Here is a 14275-nt window from a genome sequence, read left to right as displayed (position 1 = left end):
GCGCTGGAGATTAAGAGAGTGCACTTGGTGAGTCAGAGTCAGTGAGTGGACTTGGGAGGAGTGCCAGTGACACAGAGGGGCACTGGATGGCAGGTGTCTTCTCTAAACTGCTGGCATCTGTCTGCAAAGAATCCCATGAACTTCACCTCACGGAGAAGCTGAGGCTCACAGGTCAGATGGTCCCGCAGAGTCAAATGCTTTCACCAGAAGGTCAAGGCAAGGGCTAGGATGTAAGTTCTCCCAGGGGAGCAGCCCAAAAGAGGAAAGATCAAGGTGTAGGGATCATTGTCCCTGAGGAAACCGATCCACAACCATTGCCCAAGGTTATGTAGTGGGCCAGTGGCTGGACATGGATTTGACCCAGATCACTCAGGCCCCTGGTGGCTCTTTTCTGACACTGTCTTACCCCACTTCCAAACAGCAGGCTGCTCTAAATGCACCTCCAGATTCAGCCACTTGAAGCGCTGTGGGCGAGGAGCTAGACCTCTCTGCACTCTGGTTTCTGTAAAATATGGCCAGTGGTCGCTTTGACCTCATGAGATAGTGGTTAGTTTTCGGTTGATTCACAAAAGGCTTATCCGGGAGGAGGCCGGTTGGGGATGTCACTGGATCCCGTAAAGGAGAAAGCTTGAAATCAGAAAAGTCCAACACTTCCAGAAAGCCACAAAGCTCATGGGTAGGATTCCACCTGTTTCCACATCTTCACAACCTGGAGCTTCAGAGGACGAGCCTGAGTGACCTCAGAGAGTCTGCCTTCTCCGTGTCTTTGGCAGGGAAATAGCGGGGAGTGAAGGAATGTAAAATTATCCGGGAGTCTTTCAGCTGCGATGGCCCATGTTCACAGCCAGAGTTGGAGGTCCTGTTTCTACGCGGCGAGGTCCAAGGGCCAGCCTCTACGACACAGCACCAGAGTACCCCGCCCGGGGCGTCTGCGGCCGCCTTGGGCCGCCGCACTCCCGGCCAAACTCAGCACCTTGCGCTCTCCTGCCTTGCCCGGAGGCACACCGCTCACGGCCCCTGCGACCGGCCGCAGGGCCTGTCCGTCTTCGGCGTCGCAGCCAATCCTCATCGCCCTCTAGGCTACGCCCTCCGTTCTCGCGCCAGCCGCGCCAGCCACTTCGGAGCCCTGCCCTTGCCCCCCAGGGATTGGTCGTCAGGGCTGCTCGTCTTCTGCCAGAGCTCCAATCCTCGCCTACCTCCCGGCCCTCGCCTCCCAGCACCTCGCACCCCGCGGGACCGCCTCTGGGATGAAAAACCTCACCCAATAGCCCGCCTCTACCCTTCAGTGATTGGCTCTAGGGGCTGCCCGTCTGTTTCATGCCAATCAATCTCTGTGTTCCCCAACGCCGATTGGCCAGCGTGCAGCCAATCGGAGCGTGGCGTGAACCCCTCCCGCAGCGCGCGCTGGGGGTGCGCGAGGCGGGGCCGTGGTGGCCCGAGGCGGCAGCAGCGGCGGTGGTGGTGGTGAAGGCGACGCGTCCTAGCTGGTAAGGGGGAGCAGAGGGCGCGGGGTGGCGCAGGCGTCCGGGGGCCCGCGCCCCTCGGGCCGAGCTAGGGCGAGGCACGGTCTTGTCGTGGGTCCTGGGGCGGGGGCGGGCGAGGCAGGGCGTGACAGCTGCGTCGCAGGGGTAGGGAGGAGAGGTTAAAGCCCTCCCGTACACCCCGCGTCTGGTGCTCCTTGGGGACCCTCCCAGCCGGATCTGAACCCTCACGGTCAGTCCACACACGCCTGACACCACGTCCCTTCTTGTTGACAACACCCCCCACCCATACACCTGAGACTGTCCACCTCGCTGACATCCCCCACACCTCTGGGGCCGTGTCCCCAGGCGCTCGGCACAATTGGATCTTCACACCCACACGCACTTGAGTCCATGTCCCCACCAATATTCTCCCCCACACACCTGCCACCGCCCCCGCACTCATGGATACCCCCCACATCACCTAAAATTGTTCCTCTTGATGAAACCTCCACACCCAGAGCCATGCACCCCCACCTCTGCCACTGGGCGTACACCCCCTCCACCCATGCCTGAGCCTATGATGCCGAACTCGTGGCCCCCCACTCACACCTGGGCCGGGTTATATCCCCTCACTGATTTTGCTCACATCCAGGTCTGTTCCCCTCTCTTGCTTCCTCCCTTCAGCCACTTGGGTCAGGGCCCTCAGTGCTCTCCCCCACCCCTCCACCTGCCCTGTGCCTTTCCAGGCCCTCTCTCCATGACACACCCCCAGTCTGTCCCCCACCCGTACTTTCTTACATGTGTACCTATATTTGTGCCTCTCTGTTATCCTTGAACCGCCCCCCCCCCCCCAGGTTCCCCAACATTCACCCGAGCCTAGCTCTCTCAGGATAACTGCACCCTCCCCCACCCAAAAGAAAAGCCCACCCAGAGGTTATCTTTTCATTTATGACAGTCTGTAAAGTGATTTCCAGGCTTACAATAATCCCTTTGGCCAGGCGAAACCAGAATTATCTCCATTTTACCAGCAACAAAACCTAAAGAGACTTGAACTGGGGAGGCAGAGCCCATCCCTCCCTGAGCATTGCTGACCCTTCTCTGTAGACCTTCCCCATTTTTGCCCATCTGTTGTGCTTATCTCTGAGGGGCTGGCAGGAGAGGGGACCCCCTCCTTCCCTGCAGCTGTTCCTCAGGAGTCACGACTAAAGTCCGGAAAGACTGAGCTGGAAGGGGCGGCCCCTGAACGTTGCTGTAGCACGTGTCTCTGTGTCCTGGGGCTGGGTGGGGGTGGGGACACTGCAGGAGCGGGACTTCAACACCTTGGGTGCCTCCAGTGGCACCCAAGGGAGGTGCCAGCTCCCAGCCTGTGGCCCCAGCTCTTGCAGACCGAAGCCCCTTGCTGACCCTCAAGAACTCCTGGTGCCCTTAAAGCCGATAAACCTAGAGAGTAAGGAAACACTCTTCAGAGTGAGGAGAGCTAATGTTAACAGCCACCTAGAGCCAAACTGTAAAACTGGAGCCTGGTGAGGTGCTGGGAATAATAATTTTTCTGGAACTTCAGAAGTTCCCTGGAGTATGATTTGCAAGTGTGCAGCATAGAAGAAGACGGTAGCTTTGTTGTGGAAAAGTAATAACGTGGTGCGGTTTCCTGTAAGGTTTGCATAGCACCTCTTACCCCCCTCTGTCTCTCCCACCAGAATGTGCCAAAGGGTCATGTCACCATCACCTTCTCCTGTAGAAACTAAAGCCAATGGGGTTTTCTGCCCACATTCAAAAGGAGTCATTTAAAATGTGTGTGTTTATGTATGTGCCTGTGTATGTAGATGTAGGTGTATACATACACACGTTCATATGTACACGTACTCACGTTTTATATACTACAAATGTATACACGTTACATATATATACATATGCAAATATGTAAACTTTGATAAGGTAATTGATGTACATGGTAAAAAAAAAAAGTACAAAAGGACATACAGTGAAAACCAAGCAGGTTTGTCTGCACCCAGTACCCTTCTGGAAGCATCCATTGTTAACTTGCCCCATTTCCTTCCAGAGATAGTCTATGGCTTGGGGGGAGGGGATGTATATCCCCCACCTCTTTTAAGCCCCTGTTAAATTTACATGAGATTTTTATCAAATGGGTGTGCCAGAGTTACAGCCAGTCCCTTACTGACGACTGCTGAAGTTGTCACTCATATTTTCTCCTACAAACTGAGGTGAAATGAATAGATGGACGCATGCATGAGCAAATATGCAATGAACGTGTGTGGGGCTGGAGCCCAGATACTTACGAAACCTGGTCTTCGGGGAGTTTCCTAGGAGTGGCCAGGCCAAAGGGTATGTCCATTGAAATGGTTAATGTTCCTCCAGAGAGTTTGTGCTGCCATCAGTTTTCTCTCAGCTGTGAAACTGGATTGCTTATTTCCTCTCCCAGCGGCCAGAACAGTTACTATCAAGTGTCCTGGTTTCTCCAATCTGATAGGTAAAGCGCAGCCCGAGAGATCTTTTGAACACCACTTCTGGGCTTTCTATTCAACTCTTGTGTTCTGGCCTGTGCAGTGGTGATTAAACATTGTATCTCTGTTTCTCTTCCCCAGTTGGACTAAAGTTCAGTCCAAGGAATATTTGAGTCCCTCCTCTGTGGAGCTCTGGAGGAAACCTTGGGTTTGGGGGGCGGGGGCGTTCCTTGCAAGAGAGAGACATGGGCATTGGCCATAGTCCTGGGAGGGGAGGTTTAAAAAGTTGGCTGTTACTAAGTTTTTGTTTTTCCACTTGGATCCGGCAAAAGAATTTGACTGTCAGTTGAGATTGTGATAAATCAGATGTTAAATCTTTTGGGGAAGTTGTCCGCTATTTCCCACTATTGGTGCCAGGTGGAGGGCATCATCAGACTGAGGTCAGGCCTTTTCCTACCTGTCATCCTGTTCTGGTTCTTCTGTTTTGGCACTTGGTTAGACACTAGAGGAATACTGAGATGATCGGAACTATTAGCTTGATTGGGTTTTGCAAACCAGCTCTTTTAAAAATGCATTATATTCTTTATTTGAAGTGCGAGATACTTGTTAGTAAAAAGTTTATAATGTGCACGTGAGAAGAGAGTGTAAAGGATAACAAAGCTAACACTTAGCTGAAGAAGTAGAACATGGCCCCCAGCAGCCCCTCCCTGGTCACTGCGCTATTTTAAAAATATGCTTGTCAACGTTTGTTTTCTTCCCTGAGTACCTTTTGCTGCAGCTGAGTGCTTGGATTCCAGGGTCTCAGCAAAGATCAGCAGAAGCCGGGTTTTCTGTCAGAGCTGTGTCAGTAGGGCGGCCTGAGAGGTCCGGGGCGGGGAGGGGGGGAGGGGGGTGACCTCAGGGCCATGGGCAGGTCACCAGCCAGTACCAGGAGCGTTGTCTTAGACTCCAAGTCCTGTTAGTGTCCTGGGGCCGCTGTAACAATCAAGGCGTTAGCAGGTGCTAGAGATGGAATGTCTCTATCCCCTTAAAATTCGTATGTTGAGAGCTAATCCCCAACGTGATGGCATTAGGAGGTGGAGCCTTGAGGAGGTGATTAGGTCATGAAGGTGGAGCCCTCCTGAATGGGATTAATGCCCGTATAAAAGAGGCCCTCACCCCTTCTGCTTTGTGAGCCACAGCAAGAAGGCATCCGTGGACCAGGGAGAGGGCTCTCACCAGACACCCAGTCTGCTGGCGCCTTGATCATGGACTTCCCAGCCTCCAGAACCGTGAGACATAGGTTTCTGTTGTCTAGACGCCACCCGGTCTACAGTCTTCTGTCACTGGCCAAAACGGTCTAAGACTGCAGGGTCATTTCCTACTGGGGGTCTGAGGGAGAATCTTACTGGGCCCTCTCCTGCTTTGGTAGCTGTTGGCAGTCCTTGGGGTTTGGGCTTTTGCAGCCACATCGTCCCATTCTCTGCCTCCATCTTCACACCCACGTCCTTCCCGGTGTGTTTTTCTTCTTACAAGGACACCCATCATGGGATTTAGGGCCCACCATAAATTCAGTATGATCTCATCTCAATATCCTTAACTCATTTCGCCTGCAGAGACCCTCTTTCCAAATATGGTGACCTTCTGAGGTTCTGGAGGGCCATGAACTTTGGTGGGGGACACCATTTAACCCCTCCAGCTGTGAAGCCAGAAATTCTGCCAGGATGTTATTCAAAGAAGTGCTTGTCTAGCCACCTCTGCTGTTTCAGGCAAAACAGGGCTGGTAGTGTTGGAGAGTGCAGCGCCTCATTCACCTGCCGTCCTACTGGAAGGTGGAGGCATCTACCCAGAGCTAGCAAGGACCCAGGCAAGTGAATGTATGTGTATGTTTTGCTCTTTGCCCTCCCTTGGCATGTGCTTACCGAACTGTGAGCTTGGTCCTAGATCATCCCAGTTTATAGAGGGTCACCAAGGGGAGAACATAAGGGGAGCCAAGATGGATGTAGGTGAGCCAGAATCCAGACCCCTGTCCCTTAAGCAAGTCACTGGTGGCACTCATGCTTTCTGCCACTGCTAGACGTGGGTGTCTGTAAGCCACAGCGAAACACCACCACGGTGCCTGGAGCCTGGGTGACCATACCGTTCTTCTACAGTCTGTAAACACCTGTGGGACAGGGACAGGTGCAGAGGAGGCAGAAACACTGGGGCTCAGAAGGGTAGGGGACGCAGATCTCACCAAGTGATTGGGGCTCTGTAATTGATGAGTTCTAGCAGAGGATTGAGATGCTAACTCAGGGAGGGGAAGGTTCTTAGAGATCTGAAGCCAGCAAGGAGTTAGCTAGATGGCAAAGAATTATAAGCAAAGGGAACAAGAGAGCCTGGGTATTTTTAGGCCCAAGGCACTGAGCTTGAGAGGAGATTGAGGGACCTGGTCCATGGAGCCCATGACAGGCACAGGAGGGGACTCACCTCGAGGCTGCTGCCAGCAAGGCATGGTCACCATGCCTGAGCTTAGAGCCCATAGCAGCCTGTGCTTGCTTCCCCAGCACAGGGGACCAGGACCAGGACAGGAGACACCTTGTGACCAGTTGCAAGCCTTCCCTGATGAAATGTGCCCGTGGAGCGCTCCCGACAGATAACAGTCATCACTGTTATTCCATCTCTAGGTCACGTGCCTTTGCCATGGGATGAGTGGAAAAAGAGAATATATGTTTCTTTTTTTTTTTAAGATTTTATTTATTTGTCAGAGAGAGAGAGCACAGGCAGGGGGAGCGGCAGGCAGAGGGAGAAGCAGACTCCCCACTGAGCAGGGAGCAGGGCTGGCGGGCCTGGCTTCTGGCGCCACAGGCAGACAGGACCCATTACTGGTCAGGCCTTAGCCAGTGGCTGGTCTAGCCTTGGGCTGGCAAGGGGGCATGTAGGAGCCAGGCCTTGAAGAAGGGATAGGTTTGGGGGCTGTGAGCAGCCCCTTTGGCCTGGAGCACACGGGTCAAAGCCAGGCGTCGGCTAGCCTGAATGTCAGAGTGGGAGACATCGCCGCCCGCTGTCCCGGACAGGGGCGCTCGCATCGGCAGGCGCTTGGCCCCGTTGTCAGGTGGGGGCAGCAGGGCGCCGCCAGCCGGCTTCTGTTTAACACTCTGGGGAGATGAACCTGGAGAAAGCGGGTGGAGGGATGCTAGACACCCAAGACCAATGCTTAGCTCTTTCAGAGGCCCTGGCGTGGGGGATGCAGGCTGAACGGTGAGATCTAGGAACTGGTGAGGCCTGCTCAGTAGGGCCGGGTGGTGTGAGATGGGCTCCATCCCAGCTCCGTCTGACTCCTTCTTATAAGGCAGAATGATACTTACCCACACCCATGACCCACTTGAGCATTGCCACCCCGGGAATATAGTAACGGATGGAAACGGAGGCCTGGGGAGGTTTAGTAACATGGCCAAGGTCACAAGCTGGACCCCATCTTCCCATAACACCAGCATGGTGTGACTGGGAGCCTGTACATGCTCCTACTTGGGGAATTAGGCAGACAGGCTAGAAGTACGTTTCTGCTGCCATGGGAAGGGTGCTTGAAGGGCCAAAAGACAGATGGCAAAAGCCCCTGTTGGCAGTTATATGTCTCTGACTGCTTGCTAAGCAAGGACCCTGAGCATAGCCCAGGCCATTGCCCTCCACGGACACCCGCGCCCCCCAGCCCAGCAGGGGAAGCCAGTGGAAAGTGGCCCCGTCTCGTGCAGCAGGGAACCATAGAGTGCTCAATATAGGGCAGAGCAACTAAGTTTTGGGAGGGGAGGCCAGGACATTTAGGAAGGGCTTTGAAGAATGCGGAGGAGTTTGCCAGGCACAGGGTGGACAGACTACAGCCAAAGCAAAACTTGGTATGTCCAAAAAATTAATTACCTCATCCAGCAAATAACTGAGTAGATGCAAGCACTGTGCTAGGCTCCCCGTGGCGAAAACACAAGACTTTTGGGGTGAGGGCTTTACACAAGTGCACCCTCTTATCAGAGGGCTGTGAGTAGTGTTGAGGGCCTTGGTTGTAGGTCACCCAAGTGCAGTTGGTAACAGGTGTCAGCAGCCCTGTGTTGCAAGAACCCGGGACAGTGATTGACAGTAGGATGTTCTGCATCTTGCAGGACGCGAATGCCTGAGTGTCTGACCCGTAGAGACGGCAGCACAAGGTTGCAGAGGCCAGTTGGTCTGAAAGGCCCAAGTAGAAGGGAGTGCAGCAGGGAGAGACGCGCAACAGCTGGTCGGGTCTGGGTTAACCGGCACAGCCATTATGTAAGATGCTACCGCTCTCTTAATAGCAGAAGTTAATGCCCATTAACTGGAAAAGAAAACAGCCTTTATCAACAGGCAGATAGGATGTTAATTGGCTTCCGTTTACTGAGAGATTACAGGATCTGTTCCGGGACTGCTTGTAAACTCCATCAACTGAGAAACGCCCCCGTTTGTGCAAACATTTCCTCCGTCCCGCGGGCTGGCACATGCAGCACTCACCAGCAGGAATGGTGGCCCCGGCCAGGGAGCTTCTGAGGGAGTCAGGCGTGTGTGTGTGTGTGTGTGTGTGTGTGTATCAGGATGGATGCACACGGGGAGCTGCTGCAGCGGGGGTGCTCACAGACTGGGCTACTTAAGATCCCAGAACCGCAGGTGCCCGTTTCCTAGACAATGCTGTTCAGTATGTTAGGTTGTGGAATTGCCCTCCATCCTGCTTTGCTTTGCTTCGCTTCGCTTTTTGATGAGTGGAAAGATTGCTTGAACAGAAATATGATATGAAAAAATGAATTTTTGTTCATTGGGGCTGGTCTGTGACTGCTGCCTGCTGGTGGCATGTGGGGCAGAGATAGCCCACTGCACTTGACCCCTCGTTCTTAACCCTGCTGCTGGGGAAGACTCTGGCACCTGAATCCCAGTTCATGGGTACCTGTTAAAGGTACCTCCAGAGAACATACTGGGGCTGGGCCCACTGCGGCCATTGTCCATGGTTGGAAATGCAGCCCAGGGCTGGAAGAATGTTCGGGAAACACATGGGTCAGGGCTCTGGGGGAGGTGCAGGGGACAGAAACCCATCTCAAACTGGCTGAACTGGAATGGGAACTTTGTGGGCTCCGGGGTGGGAAAAGTCTAAGTGCTTCTGGCACCTTCCATGTTCTTTGGTAGCTCCCAGGTTCTTCTAGCACCACTGGGCCTCAGGACACCCCAGCTCAGCAGACATCCATCCCCCCCTCCCCCTGGTCTTGGCTCTGTGTCACTGCCCTCAGGGCCTACCTGCTTTCCCTCCTGAGAGAAAGAGGACTTCTCTGGCCCAGTGGCTCCTTCAAAACTCCCAGTCTTTGGGTCTGGTGCACCAAACTGAGGGCCACCTGGGTCACCCTGGAGTCAAGGGAAGGGTCAGCTCCCCCTTCTCCAAGGTGGCAGAGGCAGAGTGTGTGGCTGCCCAGTGTGCTATCTCCAGAAGGGGCCAGATGTCCACTGCACGTGTGGCCTGCCTTCTAGGAGCTTAGACATCTCCTCTGGGCTTTTGGTCATTGCCAAAATCATCAGCAGGTGTTCTTCACAGGTGAGGAGGAAGGTGAGCAATAGTGAGCAGTGTGTCTTGTCCCTCTGGTGCCAGTAGGGTCCCCTGGGAGTTAAGAAGACAGTGCTCAGGCTCACGGTCAGCTGGCCTGGGAGAGGCTGGCAGCTTTGGGGTTTTTCTTTTTTAATGTTTAAACTTGTTTTGTTGTGGTATAAGTTTTGTACAGTAAAGTGAGTGACTCCTGTACAGCTCAAGGAACTTTTCCACGTGTGTTCACATGTGAGACCAGATCAAGATACAGAGCGTTTCAAGCCCCCAGCTGGTTCCTCCACGACCCTTCCCTCTCCTACCTCCCAAAGCTAACCCTGGTCTGGTCTTTATCACTGCTGATGCTTTATTGTCTGTGCTGGATTTTTTTTTTTTTTTTTTTTTAAGATTTTATTTATTTGACAGAGACATAGCGAGAGCAGGAACACAAGCCAGGGGAGTGGGAGAGGGAGAAGCAGGCTTCCTGCAGAGCAGGGAGCCTGATGTGGGGCTCAATCCCAGGACCCTGGGATCATGACCTGAGCCGAAGGCAGACGCTTAACGACTGAGCCACCCAGGCGCCCTGTGCTGGATTTTTTTTTTTTTTTTTAAGATTTTATTTATTTATTCATGAGAGACCGAGAGAGAGACAGAGGCAGAGGGAGAAGCAGGCTCCCCGCGGAGCAGGGAGCCCGATGCGGGACTCAATCCCAGGACCCTGGGATCATGACCTGAGCGGAAGGCAGATGCTTAACCGACTGAGCCACCCAGGCGTCCCTGGATTTTTTTTTAATTGTGATAAAATATATATAATGTAAAAGGTACTGTCTTCAACTTTGCTTTGTGTGTAGTTCATTGACGTTAAGTGCATTCACATTGGTGTGCAACCATCACCACCATCCCTCTCCAGAACTTTTCCATCTTCCCAAACTGAAACTCGGTCCCCATTAAACCCTAACTCCCCGCTCCCCTCCCTCAGTCCCTGGCACCCACTGTTCTGGTTTCTGTCTCTATGAATATGAGGACTCTAGAGACCTCATATAAGCGGAATTAAATATCCGTCTTTTTGTGACTCGTTCATTTCACTTAGCATGATGTCCTCAAGGTTCATCCATGGTGTAGCATGTGTCAGAATGTCCTTCCTCCTTAAAGCTCAGTGACATGCCACTGTATGGACAGACCAGGTTGTGTTACTGTGCTTGGATTAGACTCATTCGGTACACAGTCTTTCACGTTGGCTTCTCGTTCTCCACTATTATGTCTGAGGCTTGTCCCTGTCGTTGCATGTGGCAGCAGCTTGTCCTTCTCTGTTGTTGTGTGGCACCCGGTCGTGTGACTGTACCACGTGCGAGAACTCATTCTGTGGGTGGCCGTCTGGGTGGTGTTCACAGAAGGTGCTCGACACCACTGTGAGATAGGACGTTCAGAGTTCCCAGATGAGGTCTCAGGGTCTCCAACACTGAGAGAGGCACTAGGGGAGACGTGGGGGGATCATCCTGGCTGGGGTCCAGAGGTGGAAGCACCAGCAGGGGTGTTGTGGGGTGGGGGTGTTTTTGCTCTCCCATGAGCAGAGCCTTAGATGGCCTGCCGTGCACTCAGCCTGAGCTGGCTCCAGCCTTGGGGGTCCCCTTTCTCACTGCTCTGGCCACCCGGGGTGCTCCTTCCCACCACTCCCACCCTGTGCATTCCTCAGGAAGCCTTCCCAGACCCCAGGACAGACCCTGCCCTGCATCTCTCCACCACAGAGCCCCACTCAGCAGCATCCCTGTGGGCCATTTGCCCACACTCCCCAGGCCATCTCCCCCACCCACCGCGGTGCCACCTCCCCAGAGTGTGTACTCAGCAGGCACACAGTTCATCGGACTCAACCCCAGAGGGGTGTAAATACTGGACCAGAGCAGGCCGGTCCTTAAGGCTCCCCTTTCTAGAACCATCCCTCCAAGTGTCAGGACAAGAGGATTCTAGAACCTTTAGCCCCCACTCACAGGCTCCCAGTCTGGCCAAGCCCTGGCCCTGCCCAGCAGCACCATTCCAACTTGTGTGGCCTCCTCTTACTGGGAACAAAGGAGTGAATTCCCTTTGGTGCCCCCTGCCCAGTCACTGGGTAACCCAGGGTGCCCTGGGGGAGACTAGGGCCGGGGGTGGGTCCCACAAGCCAGAGCAACATGGTGAGCAAGTGGAGTGGAGAGAAGACATGGGAGCAACAAGGACCAGGATGATGAGCAGCAGAGCTGGGCCTCAGACAGGAGCTTGCACCTGGCCCTGCACCACCTGCCCGTGTACCACCCTGCCTCACCTTTGCGTCTGCTGAATCGGTCTTGGGGCCCTCAGGCACACATTAACACCTGTCCTTTAGCACACCTGGTCCAGCTCCTGCAGCTGCTGGGATCCTTTGGACTACCCCTTGTCATCTGCGTGGGGTCAGTCCCCCCATTGCCCTCCTCCCCTCCCCTACTCCCCTACCAAACCTGCCCCCCCACCTGCGGTAGGCAGAGGACATCTCAGCCTGTGGCCCGCGTTGGAAGATTGGAGCAGCAAGGAAGTAACAGAGCATCTTGTTTTAACCCAGAGCATAAAGTGGTCATCCACAGGGTCATTACTGATCTGAATAAATGGCTGAAGAAGTAAATCAGTTGGGGAGAAGAGCCCATAGTTCTTGTGTAAGAATTCCTAGTCATGTATGTCAATTCTCCCACTCTGGGAGGGGAGCTTAACTCCTGTCACACACACACGCACCCCCATCCCAGGGGGCACTGGTTCCAAGAGAAGAGTCTGGAACAGGGTTGCTCAGCAGGGGGACAGACAGCTGGCCGACCCCACCTTAACCCAGAGGTCCAAGTCAGTCTCACCTGGATTAAGTCTGTGCTCTCAGGTATAATGTCATGAGGAGGGCTCACCTCTCCTCACCTCTGACGTCTTCCCGAGCCCACACAACCCCAAGCTCATGGTGAGAAAACACCTCAGACAGATGCGCTCGGGGCACGAGGGGGTGGGATTCTGGGGCAGAAAAGGGTGACTGGGGGAATAACTGGCCAAACCGAACGAAGCCTGGAGTTCTGTGGACAGTCATGTTGGAACAGGCGTAATAACAGTCGCCGACCAGGCCAGCCCAGGCCCTTCACGGCCAACACCTCAGGCCAGGCTCCCTTTTCGTGGTCGCCCTTCTTGACTCTTCAGGCCGTGGCACTGGAGGGTCTCAAGAGGCCCTTGCTTCTTATTTTTCTGTTTTATCAGGTACCACCGCATGTCACTATTCTCTGCCCCTAATTCACCTCCACTGCCAGGGAACCAGAGCCTCGGAGGCCCTGAGCAACGTTTCATGTGAGTCCCCACGTGCAGAAGGTGGGGCAGCCGGGGTTCGTCCCAGTCAGACCTTCTGTCTGCGTTTCAAAATGCGTTTCAAATGCCCAGCCTGCTCGTGTGCCTCATTATCTTAGGTTGTGTCCAGGATATTAGATTTTTCAAATCATGCAAGGCCCAGGGTATCAACTCCCAGACATGATTTATGCTGGCTTCTTCCAGGCTTGTGGGAACCAGCAGACCAGGGCTATCTTCCAAGTTCAAGACTGGAAGTTCTCAGGCCTCCAGACATCAGGCCTTGGTTCCTCAGGGACCTCTTCCCATACCTTCCTTCTGCCAGGTGCCGGCCCACAGCAGGAACTGCTTACCCAGGGCCCCACCTTGGTGATGCGGACTCTGACTTCTGTCCCTGCAGAATGCCCTGCCAGCCCTTGGCTGCCTCTTCCAGGCTCACGTCCCATGGTCAGAGCCTTGGGCCCCTTGGATTGCAGCCCAGGAACCCATGCTGTCCCTTTAGGTCTGGGACGCTTCTCTGAACAGGTTGTCCATGTTCTGTGTTAAAAGTTGCCCTCGGGGGACGATTGGGGCAGCCAGACCTTCCACCCTGCCTTCCCTACCCTGCTGTTCCTTCAGGTTAAGCAAAGTCTTAAGGGGCATGTGGTTCTCTAGGAGAACCGTTCAGGATGAAAGGGGGCCAGGGCTCCATGGAGAAGGATATGGCCATGACTTTGGAGTCCTGCGTCAAGGTTGGAGTTCCCTCTGCCCTTGGTCTGACCCAAGTTTTTCCGTGTTGCATCAGCAAAGTGAAGAGATAAACCAGTGACCATGACACCCCTAATGGGTAGTGGCAGCGATGATCACCATAGTGGTCTCCAGCAGAGGACTCGTGCTACCGTAACTTCCCCATCGGTAAAGCAGCACCCATATCGGTGGTGAAGGCTGGCTGGATTAGCAAGCACGGTGGCAGAGGGATTTAATAAAACCGCCATGGTGTCATTGTGTGTAGCGTCTGCCTTCACCCTGTCTCAGCCCGTGTGCAGAGCCACAGATGGGCCCTTGGTGAAGGCCTCAGCCTGACGTCCCTCTCCCTGCCAAGAAGGGCTCTAGTCTCCCCCACAAACCAGAAGCCCCACTCCCTTGCACAGGGCTCCCATGGCTGCCAGCACCCTTCCCCAGCCCAAGACACTATGCCCCTGGCTTGGAGGCCCCAAGTGGACAAGGAGGAGCCAGATCAGCCCACCAGCCCGCCCCTCAACAGCCACAGACATCTGAAATGTGATTCTCCGAAACCTCTGGCACATCCAGAAGCTCGTGGTTTTCATAAGGCATTTTATTTCTTTAGCCTTTTTTTTTTTTTTGTAAAGATTTTTCATTTATTTATTTGACAGAGAGAGACACAGCGAGAGAGGGAACACAAACGGGGAGTGGAAGAGGGAGAAGCAGGCTCCCCCCCACCCCCACCCCCCAAGGAAGGAGCCTGATGCGGGGCTCGATCCCAGGACCCTGGGACCATGACCTGAGCTGAA

At 54.2% G+C, this 14275-nt stretch overlaps 1 protein-coding gene across 1 annotated transcript in view; it reads left to right on the top strand.

The window, feature by feature from the left end:
* Positions 1–1409: 1409 nt before the first annotated feature.
* Positions 1410–14275, top strand: part of SLC25A42 (solute carrier family 25 member 42) — a 28268-nt gene continuing 15402 nt past the window's right edge. Inside the window, exon 1 of the mRNA XM_034997645.1 lies at positions 1410–1487. The gene's annotated coding sequence lies outside the window, so the exon portion shown is untranslated. The remainder of the gene's footprint in view (positions 1488–14275) is intronic.

Source organism: Mirounga leonina, unplaced genomic scaffold, assembly GCF_011800145.1.
Source record: "Mirounga leonina isolate KUSES-001 unplaced genomic scaffold, KU_Mleo_1.0 Mir_94, whole genome shotgun sequence".
NCBI classification, from domain to species: domain Eukaryota; kingdom Metazoa; phylum Chordata; class Mammalia; order Carnivora; family Phocidae; genus Mirounga; species Mirounga leonina.
This window is presented reverse-complemented; position numbering and strand designations above follow the sequence as displayed.